Source organism: Salmo trutta, chromosome 4, assembly GCF_901001165.1.
Source record: "Salmo trutta chromosome 4, fSalTru1.1, whole genome shotgun sequence".
Lineage (NCBI taxonomy): Eukaryota > Metazoa > Chordata > Actinopteri > Salmoniformes > Salmonidae > Salmo > Salmo trutta.
The window spans coordinates 62142911-62160218 of record NC_042960.1 but is presented as its reverse complement, the minus strand read 5'-3'; the positions used below and the strand labels follow the sequence as shown (position 1 = coordinate 62160218).

Here is a 17308-nt window from a genome sequence, read left to right as displayed (position 1 = left end):
GTTAGAGCCTAATGTTAGCTAGCTAACATTGAACCTGGTTGGTTAGCTCCCAGCAGATGCAGGGTAGTAACCGCCCTGATTTGGCACTATGTTCATTGTTGTTTAACAAGCTAACGTTAGCTGGCTGGCTTGTTAGCTAATGTTACGTGACGTGTGTGATCTTACAAGTTGTTTACCTAGCTAGGTTCATTGTTTACCTAGCTGGCTAGCTTCATGTCTTAAGCTAAAGTGTACTGTTAGCTAGCTAACGTTAGCTGGCTGGCTCCCTAGCTGACCTTATTTGTATCCCAGAGCCATTTGCTTTGATAGTTAGAGCCTAATGTTAGCTAGCTAACATTGAACCTGGTTGTGTGACGTGTGTGATCTTACACGTTGTTTACCTAGTTAAGTTAATTGTTTGGCATGTCTTAAGCTAAAGCGTACAACACCTGTTGAATATGGCCTTGTCAGTAAACGTCTTCAAAAACAAGTAATGAAATTGTTGCCAGCAGAGCTGGTTAGGCTGTTTTCATGTTATCCAGAGGTAAACAAATCATTGGCCAGAGCGTCAAGTGTGTGCTCTGAACGGTTCGAGAGCTTAACAAGATGGGTGGGGCTAAAGCTTAAGAGGTTGTGAACGATGCTGAATGGGTGTAGACAAAGAAGAGCTCTTCACTAGATACCAAAACATTCAAAGTTCATCAACTTTTAAAGCAGAATTACTTTCCCACTGTTTCTCAAAAATGCAGTGTATGATATACCATTTTGTAGCTCTGCGTCTCTACTTTTATCCAATATAAAATAAAAACATTTCAAATTTTGCGAAGGGCATAGGGTGCCATTTAGGACATAGACATCCAATCCTTTCAGTGTCAGTGAGCCAGGGAGATGATGTATCAGGAATCAAGTTAAGACCCAAGTGCAGACTGTGTGAAGTAACAATGTTTAATGTAACAACCGGGGCAGGCAAACGACAGGTCAAGGCAGGTAGGGGTCGATAATCCAGAGTAGAGGCCAAGGTACAGGACAGCAGGCAGGCTCAGGGTCAGGACAGGCAACGGTCAAAAACCAGGAGGACGAGAAAAAAGAAACTGGAAAAAGCAGGCGCTGAGACACAAAACGCTGGTAGGCTTGAACAAACAAGACGAACTGGCCACAGACAGACAACACAGGTATAAATACCCAAAGGATAAGTGGGGAAGATGGGCAACACCTGGAGGGGGTGGAGACAAGCACAAGGACAGGTGAAACAGAACAGGGCGTGACATGATGAACCGTTTACCAATATGGACACCTAGAGTGGTGACAGTGACAGCCCTGTGAGACCGTGTAGCACAGCTGCCATGGCAGATCTGAGAGGCCAGGTGAGGATTAGAGTGAGTTGCCCCTAGACGCTGATATTGGGTCAGTTTCCCTACTAATGTTTAAGGTTAAGATCGAGGGAAGGGACGTTGATCCTACATCTGTACCTAGAGAAACTTTACCGCGGAGGGCCAGGTGGCCAGCCCCTGTAGCTTGGAAAAGAACAGGTGAGTTTGATCCTGACCTTTCACCCCCTCAGTTAAAACCAGAAGCAATTATTAACCTGAGTGGTGGCTGCTCTGATGGCATTTCTTAATGGTAGCCTTTAGAAGTATGTCGGCTTTAGGAGACACCAGTTGTTACCTGGCATTGAGGTGAAAGTAAGTTAAACGTATGCACGCACACTCACGCATGCACGTGCATACACACACTCATACACACACACACACACACACACACACACACACACACACACACACACACACACACACACACACATATACACACACACACACACACACACACACACAAATCTCCCTAGCAGAATTTTCAGGCGGGGCACAAAGGCCCCCAAAGCAACATAGGCCCTCTGACATCATAATAACTGTCATACAATGGTAGGAGAAACACTGCACTAACCGAATGGAAAGAGCATTTCACAACAACAAATACAATCTCCTGCCTTTGTGTTTTGACAGCCACTGCCTGTGCTTGGTACAGATCATATAATGGACATAATGTACTCTGAAGAAGAGTGACACAAACACATTCCCTACAGTACATTTCTTAAGTCTGAGTCTCCCCTTAAGGAGATATGTGACATATGCCAAAGGGTGAGTACCTTCCAAGCTCATCATTAAGCTCGAGGCCCTGGGTCTGAACCCTGCCCTGTGCAACTGGGTCCTGGACTTCCTGATGGGCCACCCCCAACAACACCTCTACTATGGTGATCCTCAACACAGGGGCCCCACAAGGGTGTGTGCTCTGCCCCCTCCTGTACTCCCTGTTCACCCATGACTGCGTGGCCACGCACGTCTCAAACTCAATCCTCAAGTTTGCAGACGACACAACAGTTTTAGGCCTGATTACCAACAACGACGAGACAGCCTACAGGGAGGAGTTGAGGGCCCTGGCGGAGTGGTGCCAGGAAAATAACCTCTCCCTCAACGTGGACTTCAGGAGACAGAGGGAGCACGCCCCCATCCACATCGACAGGGCCACAGTGGAGAAGGTGAAAAGCTTAAAGTTCCTCGGCGTACACATCAATGACGATCTGAAATTCCACACCCACATAGACAGTTAGGTGAAGAAGGCACAACAGCACCTCTTCAACCTCAGGAGGCTGGTACGGCAACGGTATCGCCTGCAACTGCAGGGCTCTTCAGAGGGTGGTGCGGTCTGCCCAAAGCATCACCGGGGGCACAGGAAGGCCAAAAAGATCATCAAGGACCTCAGCCACCCGAGCCACAGCCTGTTCACCCGCTACCATCTAAAAGATCATCAAGGACCTCAGCCACCCGAGCCACAGCCTGTTCACCCGCTACCATCTACCTGCCCTGAACTCAGTAACTGTCACTAGCCGACTACCACCCGGTTATTCAACCCTGCACCTTAGAGGCTGCTGCCCTATCTATATAGACATGGAACACTGGTCACTTTAATAATGTTTACTGTTTTACCCACTTCATATGTATATACTGTATTCTAGTCAAGGCCTATCCTATTTAAATATTGCTGTACATATACTATTCTATCCTACGTATTCTTCAGATATACTACATATTCTATCCACATACTGTCCATGTCTATACATCCCACCATATATTTAAGCAATAAGGCACCTCGGGGTGTGGTATATGGCCAATATAGCATGACTAATGGCTGTTCTTAAGCACGACGCAACACGGAGTGCCTGGATTCAGCCGGGGTATATTGGCCATTTACCACAAACCCCTGAGGTGCCTTATTGCTTAAATATATTATGGGATGTATAGACATGTATAGGCATACATATATTGCATTTTTCTACACCCGCAATAACATCTGCTAAATATGTGTATGCGACGAATAACATTTTATTTTATATGTGTAATGTGATACAGTGGATCTGAAGTCATCTGAGAAGATGAGAGGGGCGAGCGAGGCAAGGAAAGATGTTTGAAGGCTGTCAGTCATCATTGAGGATTGTTGATGTTGAAGATCATGATTATGGTGATGACGACGGTGACGATGAAGATGGTAATGTTGACGGCTATGATGATCATAACAACAATTATGACATTAATGACGATAAGGACGAGATTTTTACATTTACATTTTAGTAGACGCTCTTATCCAGAGCGACTTACAGTAGTGAATGCATACATTTCATACATTTTTTTTTGTTGTACTGGCCCCCCGTGGGAATCGAACCCACAACCCTGGCGTTGCAAACACCATGCTGGCATTGCAAACACCACGCTCTACCAACTGAGCCACAGGGAAGGCCATGATGATGGCGACGACGGCAATGACGACAGTGATGATAATGACCATGACGATGAGTATTGACATGGCAGCTAGCACAACAACATACTTCGTGCCACGAACACTCACGGTATGTCTTTACTTCTTAGTGTAAGAAACAGAGGCCTCCAACTCTCCCCTCCAATCTTTCTCTCCCCCCTCCCTGTCTTTATATCTCTCCCTCTTCCTCTTTCTCTTTCTCTCCCTGTATCAGAGACGGTCTCACTGCATGACCTCATGGAAGACGGTCTCACTGCATGACCTCATGGAAGACGGTCTCACTGCATGACCTCATGGAAGATGGTCTCACTGCATGACCTCATGGAAGACGGTCTCACTGCATGACCTCATGGAAGACGGTCTCACTGCATGACCTCATGGAAGACGGTCTCACTGCATGACCTCATGGAAGACGGTCTCACTGCATGACCTCATGGAAGACGGTCTCACTGCATGACCTCATGGAAGACGGTCTCACTGCATGACCTCATGGAAGATGGTCTCACTGCATGACCTCATGGAAGATGGTCTCACTGCATGACCTCATGGAAGACGGTCTCACTGCATGACCTCATGGAAGATGGTCTCACTGCATGACCTCATGGAAGACGGTCTCACTGCATGACCTCATGGAAGACGGTCTCACTGCATGACCTCATGGAAGACGGTCTCACTGCATGACCTCATGGAAGACGGTCTCACTGCATGACCTCATGGAAGACGGTCTCACTGCATGACCTCATGGAAGACGGTCTCACTGCATGACCTCATGGAAGGAGGATCTCCTTAAAGCCACAGTGGTAATAGAAGAGACAAAAGAACTCGTCCTGGGGAAGCTGCCCTCGCTTGTGGTTTGGAGGCCGAGAGAGGGAAAAAGTGACTAAGCCGCGCGTGGCTCTTTTCTTCTCTCCACTCCTCCATAAACAGAAAGGGATAAACTAGAAGGAGATCCTATTTAGAACAGGCCCCATTTCAAGGCTAATATAAGTGAAAGAGTGATAGAGCTGGTGGTTTTGCAAAGACGCTGTGGGATGAGGCTGGTGGATTCTCTCGCTGGCTTTGAGCTGCTCGCTGATCCAGCCTAAGTAAGGAACCACATCCCAGGCCCAACCTATAGCCTCGCCATCTACAACCAATGAGCACATTCAAAAGAGAACCATATTCAAGTGATTTCAATGAATGAGTTAAGTAGTATGGATAGAAATACAACAGGGAGTGCACACCTCTTCAACAACAAGCCTTTGAAATGGACCTCCCTGCCCTGGCCAACAAAGTGGATACGTATAGCCTATCCCCAAACAGTAAATCATTAAAGCCTTCCCACGACAAGGGCTAGGGGCCAATGAGGATCAGCTAACTGATAACCTATAGCGTAAAGTCCCTCCCCCTCTGACATGGCACCAGGGCCACAAAGAAGACAACTATTATTACTTTCAAACTGGGATGAACCATATGGCCATATGGCACTTTTCTTTAACTTCTCCCAGCTCTACATTTCATATATTTCTCTTGGTAAAGCCATTTAAATCTTTGGACTTCAATATTGACAGCTTAATTTGGGCTTTGCAGCAATATGACAATGAAGGCCTGATTCACAAGGTCTCCTCTGAACAGTTGATGTTGAGATGTGTCTGTTACTTTATTTGGGCTGCAATCTGAGGTAGAGTAAACTCTAATGAACTTATCCTCTACAGCACTCTGGGTGTTCCTTTCCTGTGGCGGTCCTCATGAGATCCAGTTTCATCATAGTGCTTGATGGTTTTTGTGACTGACCTTCATGTCTTAAAGTAATGATGGATTGTCATTTCTCTTTGCTTATTTGAGCTGATCTTGCCAAAACAATTCCACAAATTAACTTTAAAAGAGGCACACCTGTTAATTGAAATGCATTCCAAGTGACTACCTCATGAAGCTGGTTGAGAGAATGCCAAGAGTGTGCAAAACTGTCATCAAGGCAAAGGGTGGCTACTTTGAAGAATATATTTTGATTTATTTAAATCTTTTTTTGGTTACTACATCATTCCAAATGTGTTATTTCATAGTTTTGATGTCTTCACTATTATTCTACAATGTAGAAAATAGTAAAAAATCAAGAAAAACCCTTGAATGAGTAGGTGTGTCCAAACGTTTGACTTGTACTATATATCTTTATTATGAAAAGAGAGAAAGTCCATTAAAAGGGATACTGTAGCGTAGACGGGGAGAAATTCCATTAAAAGCCTACTGTAATGTAGACAGGGAGAAAGTCCATTAAAAGCCTACTGTAATGTAGACAGGGAGAAATTCCATTAAAATTCTACTGTAATGTAGACAGGGAGAAAGTCCATTAAAAGCCTACTGTAATGTAGACAGAGAGAAAGTCCATTAAAAGTCTACTGTAATGTAGACAGGGAGAAAGTCCATTAAAAGCCTACTGTAATGTAGACAGGGAGAAAGTCCATTAAAAGCCTACTGTAATGTAGACGGGGAGAAAGTCCATTAAAAGCCTACTGTAGTGTAGCGCTGACAGGTTCCTGGAGTGTTGCCTGCCTGTGTGTCTTTAAAAGAGGCCTTTCTACCCCACACTGAAAGCTCCTATTGAGTGAATACAGAGAAACACCCTGACCAGAGTGGTGGTCCAGATCCGTACGGGGAAGCTATCAAAAGCCCTCTGTATGTGAACGACGAAGGCAAACTAACGGACACGTACAAAGTCAGGTACAGTTTGTTCACCTGAAACGTGACAACACGCAGAAATAAAAAGGCGTGTGCGCCACTGACATGACCATTTATACAAGACAGGTACATTCCTTTGTGGCATAACATATGCACCAAGAAATCCATGCTTTAAAGTGAAAGTGTCTGCTTTTTTTTTACTTCCCTAAGGCATTGTCAATTCCTCCAAACAGTTTTTAAATTCTTTAGCTGGTTATTTAGCAACATCCAGAATAAGTTTAACTTAAAACAAGTGAACTATCCCTTTAAGATAATGTCTTACAGAGTAGAAATTAGAATAGACTTAACACTTACAGCAGTAGAGAGACTTCAACACCTTCAGCTCACTTGTGGGTCAGAATTGGATTCATGAACGTCTCCTAAAAAAGAGCAAAAACAAGAGATAATTTAAAACAAACAATCAGTGGTGGAAAAAGTATCCAAGTATCATACTTGAGTAAAAGTAAAGATACCTTAATAGAAAATGACTCAAGTAAATGTGAAAGTCACCCAGTAAAATCCTACTTGTTTAAAAGTATTTGTTATTACATATACATAAGTATCAAAAGTACATTTTAATTGCTAAAATATGCTTAAGTATCAAAAGTAAAAGTATAAATAATTTCAAATTCCTTATATTAAGCAAAGCAGACGGCACCATTTTCTTGTTTTTAAAATGTTTGGATAGCCAGGGACACACTCCAACACTCAGACCATTATTTACAAATAAAGCATGTGTGTTTAGTGAGTCCACCAGATCAGATGCAGTAGGGATGACCAGGGATGTTCTCTGTTTAGTGAGTCCACCAGATCAGGCAGTAGGGAGGACCAGGGATGTTCTCTGTTTAGTGAGTCCACCAGATCAGGCAGTAGGGAGGACCAGGGATGTTCTCTTGATAAGTGTGTGAATTGGACCATTTTCCTGTCCTGCTAAGCATTCAGAATGTAACGAGTACTTTTGGGTGTCAGGGAAAATGTATGGAGAAAAAGTACATTATTTTCTTCAGGAATGTAGTGAATTAAAAGTAAAAGTTGTCAAATTTAAATAGTAAAGTACAGATACTCCAAAAAACAACTTAAGTAGTACTTTCAAATATTTTTACTTAAGTACTTTACACCACTGCAAACAATAACATCATTACATTGATATTAAAAATGTATACACATATGGACAGCATATAATGATTACAAGGTTATATCTTGCACACTTGATTGCGTTTATGCCATGTTTGCATTTGTTCATGGAGTGTGATTTGTGTATTCTTTATTGGACAAAGAAGAGATAGGAGAAGAGTGTAACATAGGCAGTGGGTTGGAATCAAACCCACGCCGACACTGACCACTAGTCCTCCCAGGCCACACAGAATTGTCACTTAATCTGCTATTGTTTTGGTTGTAATGAGAAATATCTCATTAGGTTCTGTGTGTATAATTAGGATAAACTCAGTGTGTGCCCCTAAAAACTAAATGTCAGAGCATTTTTTATAAATTACGCTTCTTCTAGTTGTTAATCTAACGTCTCCATCTATAGCTATGCATATAGGCATGCAATGTGCTTCTATACTTGCTGCCTATCCAACAGAGAGCCTCAATGTTGGACAGGAGAGGCAGTGTAACGTAATGGTGCACACACACGGCAGCACATAAATGACAACGCACACTGTATGCAGGCACACAAACCCAGCAACACATCCAACATTAAGATTATCGAACACAGCTTTGAAGTTGGACGTTTGTTAAGCCTTGTCTTAACGTGATTACTGTCGAGGCCGCCGAGGTAGGTCACTTTGTCCTCATCAACCTGGAGGGAGAAGAAGGTGGCACCCTAGTCCCTATATGATGTACTACTCTTGACCAGAACTCTAGTCAAAAGTAGTGCACTACATAGGGAATAGGATGCCACTTGGGACGCAGCGAAGAGTCACTGCCCGACACTGCTCTCACACATCAGTGGAAACGTACCAACTAGTCGTGTGTGACGACTTAGCTTCTAAAGAGCCTTTCTCCTGTGGCGCTGCTGGTTACCGCAAATAAATGAGAGAGAGAGAGAGATATAGATATAGATATAGATATAGATAGATCATGGAATATACACACACACACAACCAACCTCCAACTGACATCAAAGTAAACTTTATATTTTCTCTGAGGGCACAATTTAGAGCAATTCCAACAAGAACAACCCAGAGCCCTTGTGTTCTAGGAAGATCCTAAACTACTTAACAAATACTCAGCAGAAAATTTAGCTAGAACCATGCAACCTATATCTCTGTTTCATGGAATAGGGTGAAGTTGCTCCTAGTCACTGATCTTGGGTCAGTTTTGCATTTCCATTACTAATGGTTAAGGATAGGATTGGAGGAGGGCATGCTGATCCTAGATCTGTACCTAGCCAAAACTTTACCCCCGGAGCCTGTTTCAAAGTCAGTTTCAAAACAATCACTGCCACATAAAAACCAAAAACGTTGCACTAAGTCGAGGTCCCTTGACTGCCATTCATACTCTCAACCTGTCAGCTCGTCTGAACACGTTCCAAATATCTGCAGAACCAGTTATTCTCTCTTTCTCTCCTCTACTTCATTCTTTCCTCTTTTTCTCCACCGCTCAGCACACCCTCGCCACTCTATCATCTGCCGCTGGTGGCCTCAACACCTGGAGGACGATTGGTAATCAGAAAGACAGCTGGCTACCCAGGAAGACAAGAACAAGCCACGGAACACACTTAACACACACACACACACATGCACTAGCCGGCACTCACACTTCACACGAAAACACACACAACACACTTCTTAACATAAAGACCTTTATTTTACAGGATATGGCATGTGACATGCCACTGCACTCAAGACACAGCACTCAAAATAAGTGTGTAGCCTCAAAAACGTATGTGTGTGTGTGTGCTGGTGTGTTCATGTGTTTTCATGTACATGTGTGCATAAAGGCGATGGAGAGAGGCCCAGAACCCTGCTATGATAACCTCAGTAATTTAGGTCTATAAATTTGCTGAGGAAAACCTAGAATAACAAAGGAAGGCCTTCTCCTCAGAGAATATCCAGCAGATCATTTAGTTACTACCCACTGGACCCCTTCCAGTCTCACTCAGCCACAGCTGGTCGGAGCATTGGGCTGACAGTAAGGATCCACACACACACAGACAAACACACAGACAAACACACAGAGACACACACACCTGCACTCTCACGCACATGTAAGCACAGACAAACACACTCCTCTCATGCACATACACACAGACAAACTGACACAACCAGCCTCCCCCTCCCCCTCCACACACACACACACACACACTCTAAGGTCTTGACATGCAAGGGAGAGATGAAGCCGTCCTGGGCCTCCCCTGACAACTGGGATATGGCTGCTACCTGTTTGGCAAGGGTTCCAGCAGCTGTAAAATATTACTGTCCGTATTAGGCGAACGTTCAGGCAGCTATGGAACACACCTGTCTGAGTGAGGATCTGGCAATGGTGAAATGAGAGGGTAGACTAGCTAGCTACATGTTCGGCAAAAGTTCAAGTAGTAAAATTATACCTTTGTCAAGAGACAGACAGGGACTAGGGAAACACAGCACAGTGGAACAACCAGAAGAAATCTGTGGAGAGATACACACATGGTGCAACACATGAATACACACATTCACACACACATGCTAGCACACCAAAACATCCATGTGCTGTTTCGCCCCAGTTGTCAATGCCGCTCAGAAAATGGGAGACAAAGAGACACTGTGAGACAGAGAGCATCTCCATAACGCTTGCAGCCCATGAGCTTCGACGTTGTGATGTTAATGAGGCGTTGCGATGTCAAGCACAGCTCTACTCAGATACTGTATGTTGCACCACAAGCTAATCACCTGGTCAATTAAACTAGAACAGATGTCAATTGATCCATAAATGATGAGCTGGTCAGTGGATCCACTGAGAACTCACTATTTGTGTTATTGGTTGATGTCCCGTTTTCAAAGCCACTCTTTCACTCATTGTGAATGCAACCCCCAATAGCTGGGGTTTCAAGCTACCAGGGTTGTGTTCATTAGGACATTAGGACTGTAGAAACATGTCACGTCCTGACCATAGAGTGCTCTTATTTTCTATGGTATAGGTCAGGGTGTGACTGGGGTTTTTTATCTAGTTTATTTTTTCTATGTTGGGTTCTAGTTTATTTTTTCTAAGGTTTGGGGTTTTTGTATGATTCCCAGTTAGAGGCAGCTGGTCATCGTTGTCTCTAATTGGGGATCATATTTAAGTAGTTGTTTTTCCCACTTGTGTTTGTGGGAGATTATTTTTGAGTTAGTGCATATCTGTTGCACCTCTGTCATCACGGTTTGTGTTTTGTTTATAGTTTATTGTTTGTCTTGCAAAGTTTCACATTCAAATAAAAGATGTGGTACGAAACTCACGCTGCGCTTTGGTCCGTTCCTACACACAAGCGTGACAAAACATGCTTTCTTAAAACATTTTTTTTTAAATAGTATCTCTCAGTTTCGGAATGCTTTCTTGGTGCCCACTGAACACAACCAAGATGTGAGTATGGATGAGAACTCCAAGTCAACACTTTAATGAGGGGAACAAGGTAAGGGATGCCTTGCATGACTGAAACGCTTTGGTGCACGCTCACAAAAGACCTGGTTAACACTAGATTGACTTAACTGACAACAAGCATTATTGAAGCAGTTGTTAACATGAAATATTGCAGAGGTGAGGGGCAAGTGGCAACACATCAGTCTCAACCTCACCCTCGCTCGGTACACTTAGGCAAGATTACATTATGCTCGCTGCCATTGTTCCCCTGGTCTTCAAGACAAAGCCTGTTCCACTCTGGAAACGCTCGCCAAACGTTGTAAAAACAAGGGTGAATGTCAGAGTCATGAATAGGATTTCTCTTCTTTTGTTGGTTCTGGAGAGGTATGCACAAGCACATCACTGTGTGAGAGAGAAGAAAGGAGGACCTGTGAGGGAGTCGGTCGAGGAGCCCTGTGAGGGAGTCGGTCGAGGAGGACCTGTGAGGGAGTCGGTCGAGGAGGACCTGTGAGGGAGTCGGTCGAGGAGCCCTGTGAGGGAGTCGGTCGAGGAGGACCTGTGAGGGAGTCGGTCGAGGAGCCCTGTGATGGAGTCGGTCGAGGAGCCCTGTGAGGGAGTCGGTCGAGGAGCCCTGTGAGGGAGTCGGTCGAGGAGCCCTGTGAGGGGTCGGTCGAGGAGGACCTGTGAGGGAGTCGGTCGAGGAGCCCTGTGAGGGAGTCGGTCGAGGAGGACCTGTGAGGGAGTCGGTCGAGGAGCCCTGTGAGGGAGTCGGTCGAGGAGGACCTGTGAGGGAGTCGGTCGAGGAGGACCTGTGAGGGAGTCGGTCGAGGAGCCCTGTGAGGGAGTCGGTCGAGGAGGACCTGTGAGGGAGTCGGTCGAGGAGCCCGACGGTCTTCGCATTAAAAGACCTACCATGAGAAGTGGATTCTTGGCCCCAAACAGAGTTCTGTGAAAACAGACCCCTGACACACCCTGAAAGGCTGACCTATGAACTCATACAGACTGTAAATCAGAGTGATAACAATACCAAAAGAGATGCACCTTAACTTGAAACTTTTGAAAGTACAAATACAAAAGTCAGAGAGAGAAAAAACACAAAGAAACATTTCCTGACCTGTGTGGAGATATCAGAAGAACCTATAAAGACCACAAAACACAACCAAGAGAACAGATCCCAGAGCAGTATCAGACCTCTAAGGATTTGACAGCACTGTATTGAACTGAGGTTATGCAGCATCAACCTTTGGTCGACTGTGTCATGGACCCAACAACTATTTAAACTGTCAGGGCAATTAGCAACTGCCATGCTTTAATTTACAAGGCCAGAGCAGGCCTGTAATTAATTGCTGTGTGCTATAAATGTAAATGAGTCCAGTGGGGAACGGGGGAAACGAAACTTAATTTTGTGCAAATCTGCACATTTTTCTATGGGGTGTAGAGAAAATGGTGCAGTTTTAAAGCAAGTTTGCTGCAATTCTACAAAATGTTCCATGTGTCGGATAGAAGATATAGCAATTTTATAACAATTTTCCTTTAACTATGGGGCGAAAAGGAAAATTAGCTAATTTGACCATGATTACTAAATTTAGATAGCTGGCCCTTAGACTTGTTACCCATCCCTGGTCTAGCTCCTTCTCCAGTGGGCTTAATCTGTGAGACAGGGAAATGATTTAGTGGGGAACACAAATCCACCATATGATGGAACGTAAGGAAGGAGGTGTACAGTGAGTTGAGATGGGGGAGTTAGAATAGTCTTTGAGATGGGGGAGTTAGACTAGTCTTTGAGATGGGGGAGTTAGACTAGTCTTTGAGATGGGGGAGTTAGAATAGTCTTTGAGATGGGGGAGTTAGACTAGTCTTTGAGATGGGGGAGTTAGAATAGTCTTTGAGATGGGGGAGTTAGAATAGTCTTTGAGATGGGGGAGTTAGAATAGTCTTTGAGATGGGGGAGTTAGAATAGTCTTTGAGATGGGGGAGTTAGAATAGTCTTTGAGATGGGGCGTTAGACTAGTCTTTGAGATGGGGGCGTTAGAATAGTCTTTGAGATGGGGGAGTTAGAATAGTCTTTGAGATGGGGGAGTTAGACTAGTCTTTGAGATGGGGGAGTTAGACTAGTCTTTGAGATGGGGGCGTTAGAATAGTCTTTGAGATGGGGGCGTTAAACTAGTCTTTGAGATGGGGGAGTTAGAATAGTCTTTGAGATGGGGGAGTTAGAATAGTCTTTGAGATGGGGGAGTTAGACTAGTCTTTGAGATGGGGGAGTTAGACTAGTCTTTGAGATGGGGGAGTTAGAATAGTCTTTGAGATGGGGGAGTTAGAATAGTCTTTGAGATTGGGGAGTTAGACTAGTCTTTGAGGTGGGGGAGTTAGACTAGTCTTTGAGGTGGGGGAGTTAGAATAGTCTTTGAGGTGGGGGAGTTAGACTAGTCTTTGAGATGGGGGAGTTAGACTAGTCTTTGAGATGGGGGAGTTAGAATAGTCTTTGAGATGAGGGCGTTAGACTAGTCTTTGAGATGGGGGAGTTAGACTAGTCTTTGAGATGGGGGAGTTAGAATAGTCTTTGAGATGGGGGCGTTAGACTAGTTTTTGAGATGGGGGAGTTAGAATAGTCTTTGAGATGGGGGCGTTAGACTAGTCTTTGAGATGGGGGAGTTAGACTAGTCTTTCGTAAGTGAGGAAATGTCAGACAAGCGTTTTCACTGTAAAGTTCCTCCTCGTCTTTAGAGTGTGGTGCTGAAGCTGCTTTCTCATATCAGGAAAGGGGTGAGGACTGTACTGTGTGGTGCCCCAGTCTTCGGCATCGCCACAGTCTTGTCACAGTCTCTTTACTGTCTCTACTACCTTTTTTCTAAAGACAAGCTTCTAGGGTACTGACCAATACTTTAATCAAGTGAAATGCAAATTTGGCGGAACGACCCCTTAATTTGAGGAGGTTAAACAGGTTAAGTAGGAATGGTTGTGCTTGAGAGGGTGTGATTAGATAAGAGGCAAACAAAGATATATATCGATCCTCAAGGTATCCACTTTGCTAACTTCATCATTCCCACGGATCCTAATATTGTGTGTACATGCAACACGTGAGTTCTTTACTCTTCTGATTGGCTGTTTTGGGGGCTTTCAATTGCCCATGGCAAACTTGCCTGTCAGAAAGGGGGCGTGTGTGTTTTGAAGTTGTTCGACACCATCAAAAGCACCCATCATTATTATCTTTCATCTGACCCCACCTCTTATAGAAGTGTGTTACACAATGACATAATAATTTATGGCTGCTCTTTTTCCCCAATCTGTCTCACAAAAGGTTGGCGCTTAACCCTTTTCCTGTGTGCACCATGAACAAACAGGCACAGAGCCCATTGTGTGTTGAGAGCGACGGGAAACACACGTGAAGTTTAACAATGTAGGGTACGAGTTAAACGAGCAACACTTCAACACAGAGGCCTGGGCTGCCACAATAGAGTCTTTATGACATAAGCTTCTTGTCACTGTGGCTCTTTAGAAAAGCAGATGGGATTTTTCCTACAGCATGCATCCAGCAATAACAATTGACATCACAAGCCAGCCTATATTTGCCATATTAAAAAGGGGGACACAGTGTAAGCTCCCTGAGAAGGAGGCTACACAGCACAGCCAGCTGAGGCAGCTATTTTCCAGTCCTACTGAAGGGAGGTCCTTACAGAAGGAACCAAGAAGTTGGGAGGCTTCAGAAAAGTACTTCTCCTATGGCTGCACTTGCTTTTAAATCGTTGTAAGTCCAGCAAGCCAGAGCAACCACTCTGTGGTCGTATTGTAGGTGAGTTGGTTAGTGGTTTCTCATGGTGAATGCTAACACAAGGCTAACGTTACTGCTGGTGCTGAAAGGCCTCGTAACACAAGGTTAGCATTAGCGGTGCTAAAAGCACAAGAGGTGGGTCCCATGAAATGCCTGTAATTCTATTCAGATGGGCTGCTTTACCCACTGCTACCGTTACAAGAGGAGGAGAGGGGGGGTTGAGATACCCTTTGATACAGTGGACCTCAACTTCCATCGGTCATATCGTATACATACAGTGTGTTAGATTACATGAGGTCACATGCAGTCCAGTAGCAGTCCAGCCCCGTCAGCTGTACTGGTGCCAAAGCCCCTGTTCAATACTCTGTCATCCAGAAACAGTATGCCTCAGCAGCCCAGCGAATAGGATTCCTGCTTACATGGCTGTACAGTATACTGTACACAAATAAGGCATGGGAGAAACATGTAGCCTACTACTTGTCTCTTGAACTGTGTCCCATCATTGGACTCATAAAACACAGACTACCATGTTATACACCTAGTCATGCTCAAATGTAGGGTTGTCAATCAAAGCGTACTAGTGCATTTCTATTCTGGGTTTCCTGGCCCCATCCCTTTCCCCCTGACCACTCCCCCTCTCAGGCATTTAAACAGAGCCAGTCTTATTGTGGGCCCCATCCCTTTCCCCCTGGCCACTCCCCCTCTCAGGCCTCTAAACAGAGCCAGTCTTATTGTGGGCCCCTCCCTTTCCCCCTGGCCACTCCCCCTCTCAGGCCTCTAAACAGAGCCAGTCTTATTGTGGGCCCCATCCCTTTCCCCCTGGCCACTCCCCCTCTCAGGCATTTAAACAGAGACAGTCTTATTGTGGGCCCCATCCCTTTCCCCCTGGCCACTCCCCCTCTCAGGCCTCTAAACAGAGCCAGTCTTATTGTGGGCCCCATCCCTTTCCCCCTGGCCACTCCCCCTCTCAGGCCTCTAAACAGAGCCAGTCTTATTGTGGGCCCCATCCCTTTCCCCCTGGCCACTCCCCCTCTCAGGCCTCTAAACAGAGCCAGTCTTATTGTGGGCCCCATCCCTTTCCCCCTGGCCACTCCCCCTCTCAGGCATTTAAACAGAGCCAGTCTTATTGTGGGCCCCATCCCTTTCCCCCTGGCCACTCCCCCTCTCAGGCCTCTAAACAGAGCCAGTCTTATTGTGGGCCCCATCCCTTTCCCCCTGGCCACTCCCCCTCTCAGGCATTTAAACAGAGCCAGTCTTATTGTGGCCCCATCCCTTTCCCCCTGGCCACTCCCCCTCTCAGGCCTCTAAACAGAGCCAGTCTTACTGTGGGCCCATCCCCCTCCCAGGCCTCCAAACAGAGCCAGTTTTAATATGGGCCCCTCCCAGGCCTCCAAACAGAGCCAGTCTTACTGTGGGTCCCTCCCAAGCCTCCAAACAGAGCCATTCCTACTGTGGGCCCCTCCCAGGCCTCCAAACAGAGCCATTCCTACTGTGGGTCCCTCCAAGGCCTCCAAACAGAGACATTCTTACTGTGGGCCCCTCCCAGGCCTCCAAACAGAGCCATTCTTACTGTGGGCCCCTCCCAGGCCTCCAAACAGAGCCATTCTTACTGTGGGCCCCACCCAGGCCTCCAAACAGAGTCATTCTTACTGTGGGCCCCTCCCAGGCCTCCATACAGAGCCATTCTTACTGTGGGCCCCTCCCAGGCCTCCAAACAGAGCCAGTCTTACTGTGGGCCCAGCTCTCACCACCACCTCATAATGACCACAGCTTGATTAAAGGCCTCTCTCCAAGCTGTAAACCACGGGAACAGCCTGCATTGACAGCTGGCCACCGACCAATCAGCGTCGGCTATAGAGACATGCTGGGTGGAACCAGCATCCTTCCCCAGGCGTTCTGACCACATACCCGTTTGAGGCCTCACACCCTGAGCGGTGCCGCCACGCCCCATTAGTAGTGGCCACTGTGCGAATGGTGAAGTGTGGGCTGGTAAAGCTGAAGGCTGGAGCTTTTCATCCAGGCACCAAAATATGTTGCACAACATCTCGACATGACCACACATACTATGGCACATATCAATACATATTCCATCTTTGCGGCAAGACCCCACCCACACAAGGCCCTGTCTCTACAAGACCTTGGAATACGTGTGTGTGTGTGTGTGTGTGTGTGTGTGTGTGTGTGTGTGTGTGTGTGTGTGTGTGTGTGTGTGTGTGTGTGTGTGTGTGTGTGTGTGTGTGTTTTATGCCAGTGTATCCGTCTGTGTGTGTTATTCTCTGTGTGGTGTGTCCCAGCTTCAGCAGCCCTTTCAGATGGTCAGATAGGCTCATGGTAACTGCATGGGAGGCCAAACCACAAACCCTCGCTACAGCATTTCAGCACATTTCCCTTTTTCAACCACATCCAGAATAAGACTAACTGTAAATGTACAGTATGTTAATACCACAGAGAACAAATCACAGGATCTTGTAAAAGAGCCATTTGTCAATGGTGCACTGCTCAGGCTGGAGGTTCAAATCC

At 45.7% G+C, this 17308-nt stretch overlaps 1 protein-coding gene across 1 annotated transcript in view; it reads right to left on the bottom strand.

Annotated features, from left to right (window-relative positions):
• LOC115192801 (transcription factor SOX-6) overlaps positions 1-17308 on the bottom strand; it is a gene marked incomplete at its 3' end in the record, with an annotated part of 80492 nt that overhangs the window by 41967 nt on the left and 21217 nt on the right. Inside the window, exon 2 of the mRNA XM_029751663.1 lies at positions 6796-6860. The remainder of the gene's footprint in view (positions 1-6795; positions 6861-17308) is intronic.